At 43.0% G+C, this 13,764-nt stretch overlaps 1 protein-coding gene across 3 annotated transcripts in view; it reads left to right on the forward strand.

Annotated features, from left to right (window-relative positions):
• The first annotated feature begins 2,777 nt into the window (after positions 1 to 2,777).
• IL1R1 (interleukin 1 receptor type 1) overlaps positions 2,778 to 13,764 on the forward strand; it is a 78,787-nt gene continuing 67,800 nt past the window's right edge. Inside the window, exons 1-2 of one of the 3 annotated variants that reach the window (XM_047745351.1) lie at positions 2,778 to 3,090; positions 6,173 to 6,278. The gene's annotated coding sequence lies outside the window, so the exon portion shown is untranslated. The remainder of the gene's footprint in view (positions 3,091 to 6,172; positions 6,279 to 13,764) is intronic. The other 2 variants (XM_047745353.1, XM_047745352.1) reach the window with 2 other exon arrangements.

Below are 13,764 nucleotides of genomic sequence, written 5' to 3' on the forward strand. Positions count from 1 at the left end.
CTCTTCTTGTCCACTCAGATTCTCTCCATTGGTGTTCTTTCTTCCTCTATGGGAGGAAAGAGTGGGAGGAGAAGGAGGAGACAGAGGAGAGGAAAGAGGGGGAAGAAGAAGGCCAAGGAGGAGGAGGGAGAGGAGCAAGGGAATGAGAAGAGGGGAAGGGGGATGGGAGGATATAGAGGAGCAGGGAGGAACTGGAGGCAGAAAGATGGCAAGCTGCTTGCGCAGAGGAAAAGGGGTCAACCTCCTTCCCCTGAGATGCCCCTCCCCTGGCTCCCCAGCTACCACTGATCTCTGCTGTGGGAGTCTGTGTTAGTCAGGACACTTTGAAAATCCAGCTTGGCTGACCTGGCAATACCAAAAGGTAGATGTTGGCTCTCATTACTGAATATTCCTGAGATAATATGGGTTGGATCAGTTTCTAGCACTTTCTTTGTAGTTCTCTGGAAACCCCTCCCTTGTGTGTGGGCTTCATTCTCAAGCTCACTTTTGTCATCTTAAGAAGGGTTCTCATGGGCGCCTGGGTGGCTCAGTGGGTTAAGCCGCTGCCTTCGGCTCAGGTCATGATCTCGGGGTCCTGGGATCGAGGCCCTCGTCGGGCTCTCTGCTCAGCAGGGAGCCTGCTTCCCTCTCTCTCTCTCTCTCTCTGCCTGCCTCTCTGTCTACTTGTGATCTCTCTCTGTCAAATAAATAAATAAAATCTTAAAAAAAAAAAAAAGAAGGGTTCTCATATCAGCCGTAAGGGGGTGCTTCCTATCATTGTCAAGTGGAAGCCCCAAGCCTTCCTCTGACTGGACTGCCCCTTTACTAGGGCCAGGAGAATGCCACATGCCGCCTGGCTTTGCCCTATTGTGCCCATCCCATGACCTCTCTGGAAGGAAAGGTGGGATGACCCTGGTTGGCTCAGACCAGTGGGGCCAACCCTAGAGTTGGGGATGGAGTTAGTCCCTCAGGGCTCATATCTACTCCACATTGGAGGAAAGGCAGCAAGTTCACTGTGAACTTTGAGGGTCTTCTCAGCTTTCTCACTGGGGTTATGTCTTTAACAATCTGTTGATTTACCAGATGGTCTAAATCTGCTTGTTCACATTTTATTTTTATTTATTTATTTGACAAATAGAGATCACAAGTAGGCAGAGAGGCAGGCAGAGAGAGAGAGAGAGAGAGAGAGAGGAAGAAACGGGCTCCCCACGGAGCAGAGAGCTCGATGTGGGGCTCGATCCCAGGACCTTAGGATCATCACCTGAGCCAAAGGCAGAGGCTTAACCCACTGAGCCACCCAGGTGCCCCTTGCTTACATTTTAGATAGGTTTTAAAAATATTAGCAAACTACTGCAGGAATGTTGCTTTAAGCCTCAAGACCATTCTGCTTATTTTTTATGTTGTTAAAATCCCTGCCCACGGCTAAAGTAGAACATTTGGTCTCTCAATTAAATTTCATTAATCTACCAATTAATCATGGCTGTTTGGCAATTACCCAGAATGGGAAGGCATTCTGGGACACTCTCTGGAAAGGATACCACCACCGCGTGAGGAAACCGCCTTGTCCCTGAGTACATATGTTCCCAAACAAACGGCACTGACTCCAAGTAAGACGTGAAGAGCAACGCTGAACGGGCTCATCCGGGCTCCACCCTGTTTGGGGAAGGGACCTTGAGGAAGGTGTTGATTTTTTTTCTACACCTTTTCTAAAATGGGTCTAAAAGATTTAAATGTGCTAGAAAAACATCTGACACATAACAAGTGGCCCCTCTTGCTGTCTGTTGTTATCACAGAGGCACGACACGGGAGTGGGGCGGAAACGATCATCCCAGGACGCAGCTGGGGGGCGCGGTGAGCTTCCGTGAACAGTGGTAAAGGTCAGAAGTATGGGGAGTGGGGCAATGAGAAGGGGGAAATGCACAAGCAGGTGCTGTCACATTCAAGAGAAGAAGGAGAGGGAGTGGGAGGGTAGTGGCTACAGAGCACATGCAAACACAAGGTTGAGTGGCGTCTTCTCAAGTCGGTGGGTGGCCCTCCAGATGGGCACAACCCAAGGAGTTCTTTAAGGGCAGGGGGAACAAGGCTTATGGAGGAACCTAAAGGCCAACATGGGAGGTTTGCTCATGCTGCAGATTTTTGAGCTGCACTGTGAAAACCTGGACCCCGTGTCCTGTGGAGAACATGAATTAGAATGTGGGGCATAGGAGGGGCCAAAGGAGAGATAGAAAAGAGGCAGCAGGCCAGTACATCTCTCCTGGATGAACTCGGCTGCCTCTGGTGGAAGCCAGAGGCTCTGGCTACAGCCCTTCCCTCGCCTCCTGCCTGCCACTGTCCGATCATCACCCCAAGCCCAGGGGTGATCAATGGGTCTCCCACTTCCAGGACACTGACAAGAGAGCCTGGCTGTGTTCCCAGGGCCTGTGGCAGGTGAACAGGCATATCATGAAGGGGCCCCGGGGCTGAAAGATAAAAGGAACTGAAAAGGTCCTACAAGCTCTCGTCTGTGGCTATCGTCACAAGAAGGATCTGGGAGGCTGGCAGCCGAGGGAGAGGGTATGAGTCCCCAGTCCTGGCCTTGACCCATCGGCTGATGGGACCCCTGCTGGGCTGGACATGCTGGTAAGCCTTGTCTAGGTCTAACGCAAAGTCACATGGGGATTGTGAAGCATTTGATTCGAGTGTGCGGTCAAGTATGTTGGTATTTCGTAAGGGTTTGGCACGTTTTTGGAATGATTCTGGCTGTCTGCCCAGCTCTGAGTTTCCTGTTCACAGCTCCCCGCATGTGTCACTGCTGAGGATTAAAGCCCCATAGACTCTGACACACACGTCACTCAGAGTCTCCGTTCAGCTGCGGCAAAACTGGGTCGCCTGACAAGACGTGAGGGACACTCTCGTGCTGCGCAGACCAGATCCAAAGCTCTTTGGAAAAAGAAAAGAGGAATTAGCAAGGCTTTCCAGGGCTGTCTTCAGAATGCACTTTTGCTTTTAAGAACCAACGTCAACTCAGCTGACTTATTTGGGGGAAGAAACTGCTGTGGGCTTTTCCTCCAAGTCACCGCCTCCTGCGAGGCCAGCCATCTCCAAGTGTCCCCAAGATGAAGAAAGGAGATGGTAAGATGATTAATTGCACTTCTGGTTTTTGTTCCCCTGTTTCCTCCTCGTTTTCTTTTTGCTTACTTCTACACCGATGAAAGATTTAGGAGGGACAAACGGACTTTGATAAAACCGATAGTGTTATGCTGTTTGTTGAAAACAGGATTTTAAGAATTTCTTGGAATTATGTGGCTCTGTAGGCATATTTAACCTTAAGATGTGTCTGGGAGTCATATTAAAAGATCGACTATGATAATGTATGTTTTACTCTATGGAAGATTAACTATGAAAGATATGGGAAATATATTTTATAACTATATACTACTTATGAGCCATAAATAGTGGCATGACGTTTGGTAAATTGTGAGGTTTAAGTGAAGAGTATTATAAATAAGAATATTTTTAAAATGTTGCTGATGTTTGAATTAGAATGTTAGAATGCAAATTGATCCATTTGCATTAAGCTTTGTCTGTTTGAGAGGGGCATAATCTGGCCCGATGTTTGACCGAAGGCATTGCCTTACTATTAACAGACACGCATTGGTTGCATTTAAAGTTATAACGTGTTGTACTAGCAAGGCTTGTATGTGCTTCTTCCATTGAAGGCTTAAAACGTCATTTTAAAAGCACAGCATTTTTTTTTTTCCTGAGGCTTTACAAATACTACTGCCAGAGCTGTAAGGAGAACTCGGAAGAGATGATTGCCCGGTGTTTATTGGACGTGACTGACTTCCATAACCCTATGAGTAGCGTTTCTGTGGGAAAGAACAAGAAAATGGGAGAGAATCTGGAAGATTAAAGATAGGAAATGAGAACACAAAAAGGAAAGCAAAATGAGCTTTACTGTTCAATTCAATTCAATTCAATTGACAACTCCTTACTTTTATGCAAAATGCTCATTGGCGCTGTGGTGAAGAGGGCTCGGGGAGCTGGGTTAGGGAAGGATGTTTTCAGATGGTGCAGCTGGTCTGTGAATCCCGCTATTCACCTACGGGCCTCTGGGGACCACCGCTTGTGCTGGAGGCCAAGGGAAGTGTTGTGCTCTCTGGAAATGTGTGGATCTGTTGGGGAAAGGAAATAGATAAGGCTGCCCACAAGGAGCAGGGAGCACTTCTTGAGATGAATTTAATCTTCTTAATTCTGGTGATGAATTTAAAAAGAGATGTTTATTGTCTTTCTCAAGTCAGCAGATGGCTGCTCATCTTCTTTCCCCTAACACCTTCTGGGCACATGCCTGCTCGCTTACTTAGGAGAAAACCTTGCCGGACATGCTGGAGGAATGGCTGAAATTCACTTCCAAAACATCTCTTGCGAAACTGACAGGATTAGTATATCCTCACTGTCAGAAATAAAATAAAGGACATATAGATCAATAAATAAGATGGAAGATAAAAACCTATCATGGTGAGAGAAACGCCAATTTCTTTCTACAAAAGCTGTTTGATCACATTATACAGACAATTTATTAAGTCATGTTGGTAGATATTGGCGTGTTTTGTTTTCTATTATCAACATTACAGAACTAATGTACTTAAAATGAAAACGTTGTGTCTCTTCTTGATTATTTCCTTGGACTAGATTTCCAGAGGGAATAGGGTCAAAGGGCATGAGCATTTTTGAAGCTTTTGATCCCTGCCACTAGACTTAATCTAGGAAAGTGCTATTAATTTACACTCCCTCCAGCACTGCATGAATACCATTTTACCACACTTTCACCAACATTGGGTTTTGACTTTTTTTTTTTTTAAATAAATGTGTTAATCTGTAACTGGCAAAGCCTATTTTGTTGTCTTGATTTGCTTTAAGGGAACCCTTTGTAGAACTTTTCCACTTCCTATTCTGCCCCCTTTGGGTTCAGATTCTTGTCTTTTTTGGTTGTTCACATCAAAGCAATCATTTCTTACAGTAACTTATGCCAACCTAATTTCTGGGGACTTTGACCTCATTTGATGTCGCTCAGCAGGCCTGCTGAGAGCGTGGGGAATCAGATGCTTTTGCTCTTTCTACCATTTGAACAACCCAGGGCAAAACTCAGTCTTTATGAATTGATTTCCTTTTTGTATATAAAATTTGAAGATAAGGATTGACGTTTCATCCCACTACATGATTGTACTGGGAACAGAGATGAGACAGAGGAATGTTCTTTGAACAGAAAAAAAGTGAAAAATATAAAACAGTACAATTATGATTGCTTGTTTTTATGAAGTTTATTTATATCCTCACCTTATAAAGTATGTCGTGTTTGGAGAACTGCATGCTGAAATTTTGACAATGTGTTCTAATTCTAGACTTAGAAACTGTGTGTGTGTGTGTGTGTGTGTGTGTGTGTGTGTGTTGCAACATATTTCTTGGTTCTTGGAGTCAGGCCTAATATTCGGTATGTTCTAGCAGTACATGGAGATATTTTAGATTGAAGATGGTTTCTATTTTATTGCTTACTTATCTCACTTGCGTGCAGGACAGCACACCATTCTTCTTTATTGCGTTGTCGTTGACCACTTGCTTTGCTCAGTTCCCCTTCTCAAAGGGGACCTTTGAGACCTGTTCTATTTGTGTTACTCTCTCCGCCCCATCCGGGTCTGATACTGAGAGGGACTCAATGAATGTTTCTTGAACGAGTCCACAGAAGGGAGCTGAGAACATTGTTACCTAATTCTTCATGGAAAGGAATTTCTTAAAAAGGAATCACAGAAGATTTTGAAAATGGAGATTTTCTGTGGCAGATTGATAATTTTATTTAATTTTATTTGGACTGGTTTCCATTTTTATTGAGTGAACATTTAAAGCTCTTAATGGATATTAAGCAAATGAATACAAGCCAAGGGTAGAACCAGGAAAATGGAGAGCATAGACTTGTGAGTGAGTGTAAGTCTCATGGACTTGGTATGAATATGATAAGTGTTACAGCATTTCACTCTTACCCCCAGCTCAGTGCTACACTGTTGAATCAGAACCAAACTGATACTTAGCAATGGTGTGAACTTGGTGCCAAATAAATAATAATGATGGCTAATACTTAATAGAGCACTTGACTATATGTGAGCTGTGGTTATAAGTGCCTCATGTGCGAGGTAGTCATTGTTACGATCTTATTTTAAAGATTAAGAAACTGTGCAGAGAAGTGATGTGCCTAAAGTCACACCAGTAGTCGGTGCACGGCTGGGATTCACCACACAGTCTTACTTAGAGTCCACAGGTTGGTGAGGGTAGGTTTGAATGAACTCTAGAGACAATGTCACATAGGTTTGGGACCACTGATGATGTTTGTGCTGTTCACTTGAGTATATAGTCACCATTCATTGAGTTCCCACCAAGGAACACATGCTGATCTAAGTTCTTATGTCTAATCTGTTCACAATCTTGTAAGACTGGTATTATTATACCTGCTCAAGGACAAAACCAACTGAGACTCTGAGAAGCTCAGTAAGTGGCCAAGAGGTGATGAGATGAGCTAGGGATGAGTGATGCCCATCAATCTATATCAAGTGTATTAAACTTCCAGCCTATGTGCTGAACTGGTCTGGACGGTTGAGTGCTGATGTGCTTGGTTCTTCATCCAAAAGTGCTGAGTCCAGGTCTATATTTGGAGGTGCTAGGCCTAGAAACTCAGTCAATGCAGCCTCCCACTTTGGAATTGTGGGGAGGTGGGGGTGCTCTGCCTTGTTCTCTCTGAATCTATGTGGGCCATTATGAAACGGTAGCTGAAGTTGATTTTCAGGCCAACATTCCCTGGCAGGACCATCCAACTTATCACCTCATTCTAGACTCATTGAGTATTCAATATGCAGGGACACTTTCCTTATAGGTTTCAACCACCAAGCCCCCAGTTGTACACCAAGATTGTCTCCAAGGAAGATGGGACAGAGTAAGGCAAGTTCTAGCTTAGGAGAGGGGGCTGGCTCCGTTTTCGCCTGGGAAGATTACCTATCTTCTCTTTGTTTAGTTGTTCCAATTAGAAGATGAGTATGAGAATATAATTTAAAATAGTATTTTACATAATTTTCTATTAAACTTTTCAGTAAGATTTTGGAACTTAAAAATATTTTTCAACAAGGGGCTCCTGGGTGGCTCAGTTGGTTAAGCATCTGACTCGTGATCTCAGCTCACGTCTTGATCTCAGGGTGGTAAGTTCAAGCCCCATGTTGGGCTCCAAACTGGGCATGGAGCTTACTTTAAAAAAATTATTTTATCAACAAATAACATGTAAAAGGCTATTCAGTGAAATCTTTCCTCTCCCTTCTTCTCAAACATCTCTTTCCCAACCAATAAACATCTCTTTCCCACCAACAAGTAGCTGAGTAACTGTTAATAATTTTTCTACCTTTTCTACCCTGTATTTGGGTTCTCCAGAGAAATAGGACCAACAGGAAATAGATATATCAATCTCCTATTGGTTTTATATGTAAAATTGGGCATATCATTGGGCTGTTTTGAGAGAGAGAGAGAGAGAGAGAGAGAGAGAGAGAGAAGAGATTATAAAATATTGGCTCATGTGGTTAAGAGGGCTGAGAAGTCCCATTGTCTGTTGTCTACAAGCTATAGACCCAGGAAAGGTGGTGGCCCAGTTCCAGGGCCTGGGAGCTGTAGAGCTAAAGGTGTGGATTCTAATCCAGATCTGAAGGCATGAGAACCAGGAACACAAAGAGAAAATACATGTCTCCGCTCAAGTAGTCATGAAGAGTGAATTGAACCTTTCTCTGCCTCTTTGTTCTATTTCAACCTTCAAGGGATTGGATGATGCCTGCTTTACTCAGCTCAAAGGCTTGTTTCATCCAGAAATCCCTTCATAGACACATACCAGCTATTTGGGTTCAGTCAAATAGACACATAAAATAAGCCATCACACACCCTAATGGTTTATACTCTTCTGCACCCTGTTCCATATCTGCATTTTTAACAAGGTGTATTTTTAACAAGGTGTATTTTTAACATTTCAGTGGACTTTTAAGTTGTTTGCAATCTTTTGCTATTACAACCAGTGTTGCAATGAATAACAGCCTCACCTGTGTCATTTTGCAGAAGTGCACACAAACATGTTTATTGGCTCAATTCCTAGAAGTGGAATTGCAGGTCAAAGACTTGGGCATTTGTGATTTTGATATGTATTTAAAAACTGCCCATCCACCTCCCACCCGGTTATAATAGATAATACTTCTGGGAATGTTTGAGAGCGTGTTTCTCCATGCTCTTGTCAACATAGTATGCTAGCCAACTGGTTCTTATTTGACTTTTGTGGTCTTTTGGGGGAAGAGGTTAAGTCGGTGTGCTTTTAAAATTTTCATATCTCATTTCATCATGGAGGTTTCTTTATTTAGGCTTTATTTTTTGACAGCAGTTTTAGGTTCACAGCAGATTTGAGGGGAAGTTATAGAGGTTTCCCATATAAGTTCTTCCCTCCATTATCAATATGCTCCCCAACATTAGTTACACTTGATGGACCAACAATGACACATCTTTATCACCCAAAGTCCATGGTTGATAGTAGGGTTCTTTCTCAGTGTTGTGCTGTTTATGGGTTTAGACAAGTATGTAATAACATGCATACATTATTATGATATCATACAGAGTTTTTTATTGCCCTACATATCCTCTGTGCTGTACCTATTCATTCTTCCCACTCCCAGCTGAAAACCCTGGCAACTACTGATCTTTTAACTGTCTTCATAGTTTTGTTTTTACCCAGAATGCCATATGGTTAGAATCACGCAGTGTATAGTCTTTTCAGCCTGGCTTCTTTTATTTTGTAGAGTGCATTTAAGATTATCCTCCATGTCTTTTCATGGCTTGATGGTTCATTTCTTTTTAGCACTAAATAATATTCCACCATCCGGATGTACACAGTTTATTTATCTATGAATCTACTCAATAATATGTTGGTTGCTTCCAAGTTTGGGCAATTATGAATAAATCTCCTATAAATAGCTATGTTCAGGTTCTTGTGTGGATGTAGTTTTCAGCTCTTTTATGTAAATACCAAGGGGCACAATTTCTGGATTGTGTGGTAGGTCTGTTTTTAGTCTCACAAGAAACCAACTGTCTTCCAAAGTGGTTGTGCCGTGCTGCATTCCTACCAGTGATGAATGAGAGTTCCTGTAGCTCCATATCCTTGCCAACATTTGGTGTTGTCGATGTTCTGGATTTTGGCCATTCTAATAGGTGTGTAGCAGTATTGGGATTGTTCTAAAAACTGTTTGTGATCATAACTTTTGGTTTACCCAGTGATTATTTTTTGAAGCCCTGCTGGGTGCCTAGCCATGGGATGCCATAGTGGGTGAGGGTGGTCTGGTTGCTGCCTGCAAAGGCCACACAAAACATCTGGGCAGTAGCATGTGTTATACCTGTTGCAATTAGCACCATGAAGGAGACAGGCTGGTGCTAAGATGGTTACTGATGAGCTGAGATCTGCCTTAGCCCGGTGGTAGGAGTCTGGTAGAAGAGTGGGGGTTCTGAGGCACACAGGTGGAGGACAGAGAGAACAGCAGTGTAGAGCCCTGTTGGAGGATCAAAAGAAGGTATGTACAGGGCTGGCCAGGTATGTGGGTGGGGGGTTAGAGGTGAGTTTGGAGACAGGGCAGGGGGCAGATCACTGTGGGCATTTGGGGCCACTGTCAAGATGCTGGAATTTATTCTGAATTTCAGGTAGTCTTCAGTCATGGGCTGGAAAGATGGTGGCAGAGTCTAAAATCTTACCCACGTAGACCATAAATGCTTACTTGGATGATGGATGTTACAGGGAGAAGTCATTGTATTTGGCATAAGAGATAGTGACATGGGTGACATCTGGTAGAGGGCTGGTGCCAGCCTACACTTCACTCTTTGTCCAGCCCTAAATTCCTGTGTGTGTGACAAGTGACAAAAGCTTAGTCTAAAATGGCCATAGAGACGTACCACTAATACACATTCTACCTCTCTCAGAGATAAAACTCAGTTTACCAAGGCCTTTCTCCTTCATTATCTCACACCTTACTAAAATAACCTATCATTTTGCATGTCCATGCTAGGCTAATCCTAGTGCTCAGTGCCCCTGAGAGGAAGAGGAAGAGGAAGTGGGAGGGAAAATAGAAAGATTTGGAAAATGAGCAGAAGATTACAGTCTAGTTTTGAGACTGAGTAAAATGTCAGCAACCAAAAGGAAGGCAGGAAAGAAATAGCAAAAGGGCCCAGTCACTTCTGGATTCTAGATGAGAATTCTGGCCTTGCATTGTGGGCCACTTGTGTGCCCTGAGCATCTGCTTGGTGCTGGTGAGCCTTCTGGGCACTGGAGCTTCTCCCATATCCTTCCCTGGAGGTGCAGATAGGGTTATCATTCTACCTTTAGAGATGAAGAATTGAGAGCTTTCCTCAAGACCACTGAGTGGGCCAGGGGCAGAGTGTGACTGTCCTCTGAGCACTGAAGCCATGGATATCTGTGCTCCAGAATGGAGCAAATTCCTAAGTTTTATTGTCTGGGGAAGGCCCTGGGGAGAGGGTTTCTCTCCACTGTGTATCCTCTTTCGCTCTGGTCCCTCTGGTTCCATTCTGATGGGGCTGCTTTGCTTATGAGTCTGCAGTGCTGGGAAGGCCCTTCAGAAGGGGTGTGGATGGACCACAGCCTCAGTAGCCTAATGGTAAGGCTAGAAACCAAGAAGTTCTTCCATCTTGTGAAGAAACACAGGGGACCGGGACAGAGTATTGATGACTGGGTGGGCACTCAGGTTCATCTCCATGGCACAACCAGTCATTTGTGGCCAGAGAAGAGTGGGGATTTGTGTGTGTGTGTGTGTGTGTGTGTGTGTGTGTGTGTGTGTGTGGCATCTGGAATGAAGATTCCAGGATCTCTTGGCCTGCGGAAAAGGCATGAAGGGATGCAGGTTTCTGTGGACATAGGAACATGGAAGGAAACAGGAAGAATATGAGGTCAGCTTCTTAACTTAAGCTCAGGAAACTTCTCCTGGTCCAGGGAAAAGACAGCAGGTTTGCTTCTGATATGAAAGGACTCCTCAGGTGAATTTTAGGTACTCAACCCAAACAGAATTGTCCAATCAAAGCAAGGTAGGGTAGGGGATTACTAAGTGAGAATGACAGGTAAGAAAGGCAGCAAAAGGAGTTTTAACAAAAAAAGAAAAAAAAAGTCCAGAGACATATTTGTAAAATTTGAAATGTGCCTGTGTTAATCATGACAGAAATAAATATTTTAGGATTTCTAGATTTTTAGGCTTTTGGTTTTCTTACATTTGTGCTCAGTTGGTCCAAAACAATGGCATGGTTTTCTTTAAAAACTAAAATTCAGGAAGGATTTTAGCAATTTTGATGTCTGAAGCTGTCAGGCATTCCTGGAATGAATGAATGAATGAATGAATGAACGAACGAATGAGCCAATGAATGAATGATATTCTTCTATAACTAGGTGATGGCATGTTTGTGTATTTTGTGGATGTCTGCCTCTTTTTATAGTTTGAGGGGGAAATTATGGGATGTGAATGTGCTTATAAATTATCCCATCTTGTTTCTAAAGAGGCTGAACCTCTTGACAATATGTCCCTTCTTGGCTGACAATGAGTTCCATCTTGGCTTTTTTTTTTTTTTAATTTTATTTTTTTATAAACATATATTTTTATCCCCAGGGGTACAGGTCTGCGAATCACAAGGTTTACACACTTCACAGCATTCACCATAGCACATACCCTCCCCAATATCCATAACCCCACCCCCCCCTCCCAACCCCCCTCCCCCCATCAACTCTCAGTTTGTTTTGTGAGATTAAGAGTCACTTATGGTTTGTCTCCCTCCCAATCCCATCTTGTTACATTTATTCTTCTCCTACCCCCTTAACACCCATATTGCATCTCCTCTCCCTCATATCAGGGAGATCATATGATAGTTGTCTTTCTCCGATTGACTTATTTCGCTAGGCATGATACCCTCTAGTTCCATCCACGTCGTCGCAAATGGCAAGATTTCATTTCTTTTGATGGCTGCATAGTATTCCATTGTGTATATATACCACATCTTCTTTATCCATTCGTCTGTTGATGGACATCTAGGTTCTTTCCATAGTTTGGCTATTGTAGACATTGCTGCTATAAACATTTGGGTGCACGTGCCCCTTCGGATCACTACGTTTGTATCTTTAGGGTAAATACCCAGCAGTGCAATTGCTGGGTCATAGGGTAGTTCTATTTTCAACATTTTGAGGAACCTCCATGCTGTTTTCCAGAGTGGTTGCACCAGCTTGCGTTCCCACCAACAGTGTAGGAGGGTTCCCCTTTCTCCGCATCCTCGCCAGCATCTGTCATTTCCTGACTTGTTAATTTTAGCCACTCTGACTGGTGTGAGGTGATATCTCATGGTGGTTTTGATTTGTATTTCCCTGATGCCGAGTGATATGGAGCACTTTTTCATGTGTCTGTTGGCCATCTGGATGTCTTCTTTGCAGAAATGTCTGTTCATGTCCTCTGCCCATTTCTTGATTGGATTATTTGTTCTTTGGGTGTTGAGTTTGCTAAGTTCTTTATAGATTTTGGACACTAGCCCTTTATCTGATATGTCATTTGCAAATATCTTCTCCCATTCTGTCAGTTGTCTTTTGGTTTTGTTCACTGTTTCCTTTGCTGTGCAAAAGCTTTTGATCTTGATAAAATCCCAAAAGTTCATTTTTGCCCTTGCTTCCCTTGCCTTTGGTGATGTTCCTAGGAAGATGTTGCTGCGGCTGAGGTCGAAGAGGTTGCTGCCTATGTTCTCCTCGAGGATTTTGATGGATTCCTTTCTCACCTTGAGATCCTTCATCCATTTTGAGTCTATTTTCGTGTGTGGTGTAAGGAAATGATCCAATTTCATTTTTCTGCATGTGGCTGTCCAATTTTCCCAACACCATTTATTGAAGAGGCTGTCTTTTTTCCATTGGACATTCTTTCCTGCTTTGTCGAAGATGAGTTGACCATAGAGTTGAGGGTCTATTTCTGGGCTCTCTATTCTGTTCCATTGATCTATGTGTCTGTTTTTGTGCCAGTACCATTCTGTCTTGATGATGACAGCTTGGTAATAGAGCTTGAAGTCCGGAATTGTGATGCCACCAACTTTGGCTTTCTTTTTCAATATTCCTTTGGCTATTCGAGGTCTTTTCTGGTTCCATATGAATTTTAGGATTATTTGTTCCATTTCTTTGAAAAAAATGGATGGTACTTTGATAGGAATTGCATTAAATGTGTAGATTGCTTTAGGTAGCATAGACATTTTCACAATATTTATTCTTCCAATCCAGGAGCATGGAAAATTTTTCCATTTCTTTGTGTCTTCCTCAATTTCTTTCATGAGTACTTTATAGTTTTCTGTGTATAGATTCTTAGTCTCTTTGGTTAGGTTTATTCCTAGGTATCTTATAGTTTTGGGTGCAATTGTAAATGGGATGGACTCCTTAATTTCTCTTTCTTCTGTCTTGTTGTTGGTGTAGAGAAATGCAACTGATTTTTGTGCATTGATTTTATATCCTGACACTTTACTGAATTCCTGTACAAGTTCTAGCAGTTTTGGAGTGGAGTCTTTTGGGTTTTCCACATAGAGTATCATATCATCTGCGAAGAGTGATAGTTTGACTTCTTCTTTGCCGATTTGGATGCCTTTAATTTCCTTTTGTTGTCTGATTGCTGAGGCTAGGACTTCTAGTACTATGTTGAATAGCAGTGGTGATAACGGACATCCCTGTCATGTTCCTGA

This window comes from Lutra lutra, chromosome 9, assembly GCF_902655055.1.
Source record: "Lutra lutra chromosome 9, mLutLut1.2, whole genome shotgun sequence".
Lineage (NCBI taxonomy): Eukaryota > Metazoa > Chordata > Mammalia > Carnivora > Mustelidae > Lutra > Lutra lutra.